Here is a 12,683-nt window from a genome sequence, read left to right on the forward strand (position 1 = left end):
TCTGACTCACTTTTTTAATTGGTTCACCTCTCTTTTTTAATTGGTGCTACTGTTCATTACAGTTTAGTCCGTACAGGTTCATCCGCCTCTCTATTTTAATTGCTTCAACTGTTCATCTGCTTTTGCTTTTTTTTTTTTTTTTTTAATCAATATGAAAAATACCAAAGGGTCAGATCTGACATTCTAGGGACTTAAGGTATTTTTTTAATTAATATAAAATACCGAAGTGTCAGATCTTCCATTTTAGTTTTTTTTTATTTAATATAAAAATACTTAAGTGTCAGATCTTACATTTTATTTTATTTTAATTAATATAAAAATACTGAAGTGTCAGATCTTACATTTTAGTTTCCCATTTTAGTTGGTTAACTAATATTAGTTTGTTAATATAGGATGGGAAATTCAGGAAAATGTCTGATATGCGGCAAAACAGTTGCCAACATTTCCAAGCATTCACACAACCCCTACTCCTACTCAGCTCCTCGGGCAGATAAGAAAAACTTCTTTCCTGGCAAATCTCTCAGTAAGTAGTCAATTAGTCAATAAAAATAATTGAGTTTAGTTTTTTTTTTTTTTTTTTTTTTTTTTTTTTTGTACTTTTGAGTTCCAAACAGTATATTTTAATAACTAATATAAACATTCAATTTATAATCTAGCTAAGTCAAAAAAAGGAATAACTAGAGGAGGGGAACAAATCATTTACAGCTCCCAGGCTACAGCACCAGGTAATAAATTAATATGGGAGCAATATATTAAATTTCTTTTTAATTAAAGAAAAAATTTATAAGTATGTATCTCTCTCTTGGGCAGGTGAAACAAGTGGCGTTGCTGATGAGACTGCCGAGAACACTGCTGCTGTCCAGGACGCTGTTGCTGTGCAAGATGTTGCTGCTGCAAAAAATTAGTAAGTAAAATACTAAAATTCAATCTCAGAAGTAGATTAAATTCAAAAGCAGGAACCCTAATTGTTTAAAAACATGTTATGTGGTGTATGTGAACCATAGTTACACAATTTAACAAGTCCAGGTGTGGTTTCATATTTCCCGGCTCATTGTCAGGTCAAGACAGATCATGGTGCTCATAGAAACTAGTTAATCTTCATGTCCCACATTGTGCTAAAGCATCCACCATCACCATATCAATGTGGTGACATGAATAATTCATCACTCTTAGATTCAACAAAACTCGCCATAACACCACCATCCCCCTCGTCTAGTTAATCTTCAAGTCCCACATTGTGCTAAATCATCCGCCATCACCCTATCAACATGCTGACATGAATAATTCATCACTCTTAGATTCACCAAAACTTGCCATAACACCGCCATCCCCCTTGCCTAGTTAATCTTCATGTCCCACCTTGTGCTAAATCATCCACCATCACCATATCAATCTGGGTGACATGAATAATTCATCACTGCTACATTCACCAAAACTCGCCATAACACCACCATCCCCCTCGTCTACCCTTAACTGTGTTGGATGTGGCAGCATCAGAGGTTCTTCACGGGAATTTGGAGGTGTCAAGAATAGATGGGTCAAATATAGAATTTGTGAGTTTTGTAAGTTTGTTAGGCTGCCGTTGGATTGCCATCAGAGGCTTGTTATAGTCATGCTACTTCATATAGAGAGGGACATGGCAGCTGCTAAGGTATCCAAAGGAGATGAGGGCACCATTCGTCGCAAGGTGAGAGCAAAGTCCAAAGGAGAGAGGGAGTCGAGAAATCTGATCTCCATGGGCAATAATGATGGGAAGTAAGATCGTGTTTTCATGTGGTTGTTGGCTTATAGGGCTGGTGATTAGTTATTAATGAAGTTAAAACTTATTTCTTGGAATGTTAGGGGTTTGAACAACCCCAAAAAGCATCTAGTCATAAAGAATTTACTAAGAGAGTGGCAGGGTGATGGTGTTGGGTGATTAGTTATTAATGAAATTAAAACTTATTTCATGGAATGTTAGGGGTTTAAACAACCCCCAAAAGCATCTAGTCGTAAATAATTTATTGAGAGTGGAAGGGTGATGTAGTGTGTTTGCTAGAGACAAAGTTGAGTGGAATAGACAAGAAATTGGAGAGTAGTTTATGGAGTTATTCTTATATGGATTGGATTGCTATGGATGCAGATGATACGGCTGGAAATTCTGGTTATGTGGAATAGAAGAGTGGTTGAGAGATTGGAAGATATGGTGGGTTCTTATTCAGTTTCTACCAGATGGAAGGGAGTGGAAGATGAGTTTGAGTGGGCATGTTTGGGGGTGTATGGACCGAACGATGATAGTAGGAGAGGTTTACTTTGGGATGAGTCAGTTGAGATTCGTCAGCATTGGGATATTCCATGGTGTTGTATTGGGGATTTTAACGTAATTCGTTTCCCAAGTGAGAGGTTGGGTTGTATTAGTTTTAGATAGGCCATGTTAGATTTCTCCCAATTCATTGAGGATCTTAGCTTGATTGACTTGCCTCTTGAGGGTGGGCAATTTACTTGGTTTAGTGGCACTGATAATCCCTCAATGTCCACGATTGATAGGGCGTCAGTTTCTACAGATTGGGAAGAGCATTTCTCTGACATAATTCAACGGGTGTTACGACACCCATATCATATCATAATCCACTTCTATTAGAGGCAGGGGATTTGGTGAGAGGGAAAAGCCCTATCAGATTTGAGAATATGTGGTTAAAGAAGGAGGGGTTTGTTGAAAGGATGCAAGCTTGGTGGGATTGGTATTCCTTCTCTGGAATGCTTAGTTTTGTCTTAGCCAATTTTATTTTACTCTATATCAACCTCCTCCAATTCCCCCATGTATTTAAAAAATTTACTTGTCATTTTTATTTGGTCAATCCAACAACAGAAAAACTTAGGCTATGTTTGGTTTAGCCAAAACTCTCTCTCTCTCTCTTTGTGGGGTTCGAATTTTTGGAGTGGCTATGGCAGGTTTGGATCTGCCATAGCCACTCCAAAAATTAGATGGTTAAATTAGATTTAGGTTAAAAGAATTTAATGAACATAAATGAATAAAAAAAGTAAGTTTCTAATTAATCTCCAATACTTCTTTATATGTTAAATATTAAATCCATCTACCAACTGAAAATGTCTTATAAATTTAAGGAATTTCAACTGATTACCAAAAAAAAAAAAAAAAGGTGGATTTCATCCTCCTTTGTTGGTCAATAGTTTTGTGCAAGTTCAGATATATACATCAAAGTTTTTTTTTTTTTTTTTTATAATTTATAAAAATAATAATAATAATAATAATAATAATAATAATAATAATAAAATCAACCCAGAGATGTCAATGTGACAATAACTACAAAAAACTTATTAGAACATTTAGGATCTAAAAATCAAAGCTTGTATAGTGGAACGTTAGATCTCTGCATCAAAATTACGAAAAAAATAAAAGTTCCGAGATTACAATCACTCTCTCACATAGACATATATATAAAAAATTTCAATTCCCTCATGATTTATAAAAATTTTCAACTCCTAGTTCTTATAATTAAAAAGGTCTCTGAAATTTTAAATTTATTATCCAAATGCAAATACTTTTGTTGTTTCTATATATATTTAATGCACATAAACCATATAATTGCTAGTTATACAACAAGGAAGTAATTTAAGCCTTAGACTAAAACTAAGTCCATCAGTGATTTATAATTAGATATGAGTCTGAGCTATGCCTATCAGTGATTTATAAATAGCTTTCACGGATGAGTAGTTTACGTACTAGTTCTTATATGGATTGGATTGCTATTGATGCAGATGGTGGGATTTTGGTTATGTGGAAAAGAAGGGTGGTTGAGAGATTGGAGGATATGGTGGTTTCTTATTCAGTTGTTATCAGACGGAAGGGATAGGAAGTTGGGTTTGAGTGGGCTTGTTCGGGGTGATTGGACCGAACGATGATAGTGTAAGAGGTTTGCTTGGGAATGAGTTAGTTGAGATTCGTCACTAGTGGGATATTCTGTGGTGTTGTATTGGGGATTTTAATGTAATTGGCTTCCCAAGTGAAAGGTTAAATTGTACTAGTTTTAGTCCGGCCATGTTAGATTTCTCTCAGTTCATTAAGGATCTTAGTTTGATTGACTTGCTTCTTGAGGGAGGGCAATTTACTTGGTTTAGTGCATTGATAATCCTTCGATGTTCAAGATTGATAGGGCATTGGTTTCTACAGATTGGGAAGAGAATTTCTCTGACATAATTCAAAGGTTGTTACAACACCCAAAATCATATCATAATCCACTTTGATTAGAGGCAGGGGGTTTGGTGAGAGGGAAAAGCCCTATCAGATTTGACAATATGTGGTTGAAAAAGGAGGGGTTTGCTGAAAGGGTGCAAGTTTGGTGGGATCGGTATTCCTTCTCTAGAAGGCCTACTTTTGTCTTAGCCAATTTTATATTACTCTCTATCAACCTCCAATTCCCCCATGTCTTAAAAAATTTTACTTGTCATTTTTATTTTGGTCAAAAGTTCTTGAAATTTTTCATCCAACAACAGAAAAACTTAGGCTATGTTTGGTTTGGATTTTGGGGCTGTGTGGGGGTGGGGTTCGGATTTTTGGTGTGGCTATGGCAGGTTTGGATCTGAGATGTGGGTGGCTGCCGTTTCTCTCAATTCCTATACATTTTGATTTTATTTCCCCTATTTCATTTGTGGTGGTGCTGATGGTAGTGGGTTCTGGACTAGTAGATGATGTTGGCGCATTTTGACTTTGTTCAAATTTGTAGAAGGTGCTACCATTCTGGATTTGTTATTGAAGAAGTGTTGTCCTTTAGGTTCAAATTTTTTTTGTGTTTGCTTTTCTCCTTTGAAACCTTTATGTTGGGTTTGCATCCTAGGCAGGATTAGGAACGGTGGCTGCTTAAAAAATGAGCATTATGGGATTCTTGGGAGATAGGCAGTATAGTTTAGTAGTGTTATTGTGTTTGATGCCATTGTTGGTTGTATAGTTGCCAGATCCAGCGGGTTTGAGGGGAGACGGAGACAGAGCGAGAGAGAGAAGGTGAGAGAGTGTTTTACTGGATTCCTCCCTTCCCTTCCTTTGCTGTTTGTGGGTTTTGAGAATATCACACAGGTGAAATAACAAAAGGAGACATTATTGTTTTGACACACACAATAGGCAAATTTTTTAAAGTTGTTTTTGTAAGAGATAAAAATATAGGATTTGGAGTGCCAAACACACTGAGTTAGGAGAAAATTGAGTAGCAAATGAGAGTTAAGAATTATGAGATATGGGATATAGGTTATGGGTTAACCAAACATGGCCTAAACCATAATAAGGATGGTGAATGAACAAAAATGAAGAAAAAAGTAAGTTTCTAATCCATCTCCAATACTTCTTTATATGTTGAATATTAAATCCATCTACCAACTAAAAATGTCTTATAATTTTAAGGAATTTCAACTGAATTCAAACAAAAAAAAAAAAAAAAAAGGTTCAGACTGAGTTAAAGAGAATCACCAGGAAAGCTAAGAACTAGGAATCATGTTTGAGTTTGTCCTTCATAGCAGCCAAGGAGTACATAGCATGGTGGATTTCATTGTCCTTTGTTGGTCAATAGTTCTGCACAAGTTAAGATCTATACATCAAAGTCTTTTCCTTTTTTCTTTTTTCTTTTTTTTTAAATTTAACCTAGAGGTGTCGATTTGACAATAACTACAGAAAAAATATTAGAACCTTTAGGCTCTGAAAATCAAAGCTTGTAAAATGGAACGTTAGATCTCTGCATCAAAATTACCAAAAAATAAAAGTTCCGAGATTACAACCCAAACCAACCCAATCTCTCTCTCTCTCTCACACACACACACACACACACACACACATAATTTCAAATCCCTCATGATTTATTAAAATTTTCAACTCCTAGTTCTTATAATTAAAGGTCACTGAAATTTAAAATTTATTATTTGAATACAAATAATTTTGTTGTTTCTTTATTTATTTAATGCACATAAATCATATAACTGCTAGTTATACAACAAGGAAGTAATTCTGGGGGGTTTATGTCTCTATTAGGCCATTAGAAATCATTCAAATGACTACCAATATTCATTTTACTTGCAATTGATTTGAAATACATATTAAGCCTTCGACTAAAACTATGCCCATCAGTGATTTATAATTAGATCTGAGTCTGAGCTGTGCCTATCAGTGATTTATAAATAACTTTCTCGGATGAGTAGTTTATGGAGTTGTTCTTATATGGATTGGATCGCTATGGATGCAGATGGTGGGATTCTGGTTATGTGGAATAGAAGGGCGGTTGAGAGATTGGAGGATATGGTGGGTGCTTATTCAGATTTTATCAGATGGAAGGGAGTGAAAGATGGGTTTGAGTGGGCTTGTTCAGGGTGTATAGACCAAACAATGATAGCACGAGAGGTTTGCTTTGGGATGAGTTAGTTGAGATTCGTCACTAGTGGGATATTCTGTGGTGGTGTATTGGGAATTTTAATGTAATTTGTTTCCCAAGTGAAAGGTTGTGTTGTACTAGTTTTAGCCCGGCGATGTTAGACTTCTCTGAATTCATTGAGGATCTTAGTTTGATTGACTTGCCTCTTGATGGAGGGCAATTTACTTGGTTTAGTGGTGTTGATAATCCTTTGATGTCCAAGATTGATAGGGCATTGGTTTCTAAAGATTGGGAAGAGAATTTCTCTGACGTAATTCAAAGGGTGTTACGAAACCCAATATCATATCATAATCCACTTCGATTAGAGGCAGGGGGTTTGGTGAGAGGGAAAAGCCCTATCAGATTTGACAATGTGGTTAAAAAATGAGGGGTTTGTTGAAAGGGTGCAAGTTTAGTGGGATCGGTATTCCTTCTCCAGAAGGCCTAGTTTTGTCTTAGCCAATTTTATTTTACTGTATATCAACCTCCTCCAATTCCCCCATGTTTTAAAAAACTTTACTTGTCATTTTTATTTGGTCAAAAGTTCTTGAAAATTTTCATCCAACAACAGAAAAACTTAGGCTATGTTTGGTTTAGCCAAAAACATAACTCAATTCTCAATTTCCATCACTCAATTCCCAAATTTTCATTAGCCCCACTCTCTCTCACCCACCCCTCAAGCTCTCTCCCTCTCTCTCCTCGGCAAGATCAAGTTTTTTTTCCTCACTCTCTCTCTCTCTTTTGTGGGTGTGGTTGTGGGGTTTGGATTTTCGAGCTGTGTGTGGGTGTGGGGTTCGGATTTTTGGTATGCCTATGGCAGGTTTGGATCTGAGATGTGGGTGGCTGCCGTTTCTCTCACTTCCTATACATTTTGATTTTATTTCCCCTATTTCATTTGTGGCGGTGCTGGTGGTAGTGGGTTCTAGATTTCTAGATGATGTTGGTGCGTTTTGATTTCATTAAAATTTGTAGAAGGTGCTGCCATTCTGGATTTGTTATTGAAGAGGTGTTGTCCTTTAGGTTCAATTTTTTTTTTTGTGTTTGCTTTTCTGCTTTGAAACCTTTATGTCGGGTTTGCATCCTAGGTAGGATTAGGAATCTGTGGGTGCTTAAAAAATGAGTATTATGTGATTCTTGGGAGCTAGGCAGGATAGTGTAGTGGTGTTATTGTGTTTGATGCCATGGTTGGTGGTATGGTGGCAAGATCCAGTGGGTTTGAGGGGAGACAGAGACAGAGCGAGAGAGAGAAGGTGAGAATTCGTTTTACTGGGTTCTTCCCTTCTTTCTTTGCTGTTTGTGGGATTTGAGAATATCAAGCATGTGAAATAAAAAAAGGAGACATTATCATTCTGACACACACAAAAGGCAACAGTGTTAAAGCTTTTTTTGTAAGAGAGAAAAAAATATAGGATTTGGAGTACCAAACACACCATGTCTGAGTTAGGACAAAATTGTGTAACAAATGTGAGTTAAAAATTATGAGATATGGGGTATGGGTTATGAGTTATGAGTTATGAGTAATGGGTTAACCAAACATGGCCTAAACAATCATAAGGATGGTCAATGATTTAATGTCAAGGAAAAGCAATCAAACAAGATGCCAGCACAACAATTGTCAAGCAGATATACCAGATTTATAAATCTTACAAGTGCAGAAAAAAAATTATACATAGCATGCTAAACAAACACCAAGATTCAGATAGTTAAATTAGATTGAGGTTAAAAGAAGTTAATGAACAAAAATGAAGAAAAAAGTAAGTTCTAATCTATCTCCAATACTTCTTTATATTTCAAATATTAAATCCATCTACCAACTGAAAATGTCTTAATTGGAAAAGACTAATTGTTTGAAATGGTGCAGGGCTTAATTGGAAATCTACGCCTCTTTGTGTCATGGGGACTTTGTGGAAAGAAAGGATTTAAAGACTATTGTAGGCTCAGAAAAATTTGTGGTGGAAATGAAACTTATCCTTCTATTTTCTTTAATAAGCATCCTTTTACATACTTTGTTTGGTGGGATGACTAGCTTAATGGATTTCAGTGTTACTTGTATTTTTCATGACCCTTGATGCATCTATAGTGTATGGGATTGATGTGGTATGTGTATGGTGCATCTACCGTATGGTGTCTTTTTCTTTTGAATAGAATTTACTTTGAGGGCTATTCCTTCTTGTTTGTTTGATGTGGACTCTTTGGAGAGAAAGGAACGTGAAAAAAGCAAAGCCCTATATCCACAAATACTATGCGAGGAGAAACCATAACTTTTACTTTTAAAGCAAAAAATCTTTAAGTTACATAGTCACTCACATGTTTCTTACAAAGGAAGGAGGTTCCATTTGAGCTAGAACTCATTGACTGAACTAGTCATATTGTCACATAACAGCATGATAATCACCAAGCCATACAAATGCCTACTAATAAGATAACAATCTGAAATTCTGAATATAAATATGAAGTAATAAGCAAGACTGCATATATCTATCATTCTCACTCTCCAGACAATAGTTAGCACCAAAAGTCAATATATATATATATATAGCATAAAAATATCAGACCTAGACGGCTAGACCTACCCAAAATCAAGAATTTAGAGAATCACCTGGAAAGCTATGAACTAGGAATCGTGGTTTGAGTTAGTCCTTCATAGTGGCCAAGGAATCATAGCATGTTGAATTTCATCCTCCTTTGTTGGTCAATAGTTCTGTACAAGTTAAGATCTACACATCAAAGTCTTTTTCTTTTTTAATTAGAGAAAAAGAAAAAGAAAATCAACTTGGAAGGGCCAAATTCGACAAAAACTACAGAAAAAAGCTCTGGAAATCAAAGCTTGTAAAATGAAACTTTAGATCTCTGCATAATTTTTTATTTTTTTAAAAAAAAAACGTTGCGAGATTACAACCCAAACCAACCCTCTCTCTCATGTAGACATACATATAAATTCCCTCATGATTCATAAAAAACCCAGATTTGTTTCATGAAATTTTCCAACCGGGTTCCCTCAAACTACAAATTCGCCAGAATTATAGCACCATCCTTACAAATCAAATAAAAACCACCAAACAGAAGGCAAAACAGCAAAATCGTACAATAAAATCTCTATAGGAATCAAATATATATATATATATATTTGATAGGTAAAACATCTCTAGGAATCAATATTACTCGACTATGCATAGTAACTTAGATCTGAATAAAATCAAAACTTTTCGCAGCTATGAAAACACGGCTTTGAAAATAAACTGATCAAACCTTCCATAGTAATGAAATTCGACCCCCATCCTGACCCGATTGAGAGAGAGTGGATGAGATCCAACACTGGAGGCTGCAGCCAGGAAGATAGATTTCTTTTCTTTTCTTTTCTTTTTTTGGTTCGACAAACGACAACCTCTGCTCTCTAACCTACGCAACTTTTAGACTTTTATTATTATTTATTATTACTTGACTGCCAGCCACACACGTGATAAACAAAAGACTGTTTGCGGTCCCACTTTCAATCAGCCGCTTTTACTCGGCTCTAAATAAGATCATGGTATAAACACCCGTCTTTACATCCACTAATCAAATGGTGCCACTTCGGTTTTTAAAACCCGATTTCACTTAAAAAATTACAGCCTAACACACATGATTACTGTACCCTTAAATATATTCAAATATTAATTAATTTTATAAAAAAGAAATGTGCTCCGATCTTCTTGTCTTCTTCTCTATACATCTCTTGCACCATCATCACCAAACCGCACTCGCTGCCACCGCAACCACCGCCACTGACTCTCAAGTCCTCCCCAATTGCTGCCTCTTTAAGGAAAACCCAGAAAGATTTCTTCTTCAACTTCCTGTCATCACCTTCACATTTTTAGTTTCCATGTATACTTTTTTTCTTGATTGGTTAACTTTTTTCCTTTAGAAGCTCAGATCCTCCACCTTTTTCTTTCAGATTTTGTGTACCTCAACTGGGTTCTTTGAATTTTGATCTGGGTATCAATATATTTGATCAACTAAGTAAAGGCAATTGCTTTCTTGTGTGTGTGAAATTTCTCTTTATTTTTTGGTTATAAGATTTGTTCTTGGGCTGGGATGAACGACATCATTGACGGTTGCCACTCCTTACTTCGGTGAAGTCTCCAGCTCTTTGGATCTGAAATTTTTGGTTTATCATTGACGGTAGCCACTCCTATATTGTAATGGTGTAACAAATTAAATACTAAAGTTTAAAAAAAATTTAACAAATCATACTTGTGACTATTTAAGTGAAATGACATGTGTTTTAGGTTTAATATAGACAAGGGGTTTAATTATTATTATTTTTTTATTGAAACCTTAGGATTTAAGTTGTAATTTCATTGAATTTAATTTGTTAATTTTTTAAAACTTCAGGGTTTACTTTCTAACTTTTGAAACTATATGGTTTAATTTGTTCCACACCTAAATTATAGGTTTAAAATATAGCTTTCCATCACTTTTATTCTAAAAATTGTTAAATAAAGGCTAAAATACAATTCATTTAACAATTATAATCCTTCACTTAGGGTTACCGGTATGCGCCACCTTCATCTTTATGTTAAGAGTTGTAAACCATTTGTAAACAATTTGAACTTGGCTTAATAAAACAAATCATTCATATTTTTTTGTTTATTAAAATGTCAAACTTGGGTTTTTATTTTAGGCTTATTTAATAAACAAGTTAAGCCCAAACTAAATAAAATTGTTCATGATCAAACTTGTGAATAATATGGTTCAATAAAAAACAAACAAAGTTTAGACTATTTTATGTGCTTGCTAATATGAGTTTCATAACGTACTTGTGTTGTATCTCAGGTTCAAAAACTTGATATTAAGCTTAAGTATGAGCTCGAGTTTGAACTTAGCTTGACTAATGAGTTAAGTCAAGGCAAACCAAGTTCAAGCTTTTGGACATTTTGACGAGCTCAAGCTTAGGCATTGTTTGTAGGTTTGGTTCAAGCTCAAACTAACCTTAAACATTTTACATTTATTATCAAGTCAAACTTGAACATTCAATATTCAATAAAGCTCAATTCATTTACAGTCTTCTATGATATCTTAAATCATGTTAGACTTTAATCCCCCAAGTTATGAAAAGGATTTAGATTTTAGGACAAAAAGAAGGAAGATATAAGGTTTGACCTTGGGAAGGGTTTTTTTTTTGGCATAATAATGTTGCTATGAGATTTTTTCACAAAATGATATTGTATGAAAGTTATTTGGAAAATAGTTACTTTCTAAAACTCGTCTTTTAGGTTCTGTTTGGTTGTGAGAGAATAGAAAATGGGGAAGGTATAAAAAAGTGGGAGAATAAAAAATATTTTAATTTTCTTTTATGATGTTTGGTTAGGAGGACGGTAAAATGAAGAGATATAATTTATGTCTCCCTATTATATAATGGGCAAAATTTAAATACAGTACTTTAAATGCAATTTCTTATGTACCCCTTTTAAATTATTGCCACATGTCTAGTTTAATAACTCTACTAACAAGCATTAAAACACAGTCTCCTTAAAGTAATATTTTTTAATCATTAAATAAATAAAAAAAAGTACTTTTCCATAATATTGCATTTTTTATTAAAAGTGAAAACCACCATTTAAATTTTTTTTAAAAACCATTAATTAATAAAAGAATAAAAAATTGTTGATTTTTAAATAAACAAAAACCAAAAAATAAATAAATGTTGACTGGAAAAAACAAAAGGCACTTTGAAGAGAAAAATAACCAAAAAAAAAAAAAGAAGCAAAAACACGTAAGGAAAAGAACAAAAACATAAAAATAAAAAGGAGGGGATTTAGATATTCTAAAGTTTTTAGAATACTCTACCAAATAGATTTCTTTAAATCTTAATAATTCTTTTATGATTTAAGGGTGTAAGAGTGTTTGCAGGAGGGAAAAATCACCCCCTTCCTCCCCATGGAGATTTCCCAATCTGGTTTCCACATCCAACAAAATTATAGACGATTTTTCCTTCTTTTGCAACTTGCATATGTGCTTCATGCTCAACCCCTCACTTAAAAAGTTCCAATTTTTAATGTCAATTGTAATCTCTTTCCCCTTAAATTCTAGATTCTTTATTTCTTTTGGTTTTGAAAACCTTTTCTTTTGATTTCATTTAAAATCAACCGTTTGTTTCTCATTTTAATATTTTTTGGTTTGAAAAATGAAATCAACCTACCTCATTCAATTTCGTTTGGTATCTCGGGACCAAACAGGGGTATGGGTTTGTAACGTGTGTTTCTATTAATTTTAATTTTTACTGTACAAAACAAAACAATCAAAATGGATCTG

General features: G+C 34.4%; 1 long non-coding RNA gene across 3 annotated transcripts; it reads right to left on the bottom strand.

The window, feature by feature from the left end:
* Positions 1 to 120: 120 nt before the first annotated feature.
* Positions 121 to 9,806, bottom strand: LOC112019067 (uncharacterized). Of its 3 annotated transcripts, none has more exons than XR_010626713.1 (4): positions 9,639 to 9,806; positions 8,989 to 9,090; positions 5,459 to 5,560; positions 121 to 888 (listed from the first exon to the last, which is right to left on the bottom strand). It is a non-coding gene; the product is annotated as an uncharacterized LOC112019067 (long non-coding RNA). The 3 variants fall into 3 exon arrangements; XR_002883651.2 differs by having other exon boundaries at positions 121 to 891; positions 9,639 to 9,805; XR_010626712.1 differs by lacking the exon at positions 121 to 888 and adding an exon at positions 3,140 to 3,155 and having other exon boundaries at positions 9,639 to 9,805.
* Positions 9,807 to 12,683: the final 2,877 nt, after the last annotated feature.

This window comes from Quercus suber, unplaced genomic scaffold, assembly GCF_002906115.3.
Source record: "Quercus suber isolate HL8 unplaced genomic scaffold, Cork oak 2.0 scaffold_844, whole genome shotgun sequence".
NCBI lineage: Eukaryota > Viridiplantae > Streptophyta > Magnoliopsida > Fagales > Fagaceae > Quercus > Quercus suber.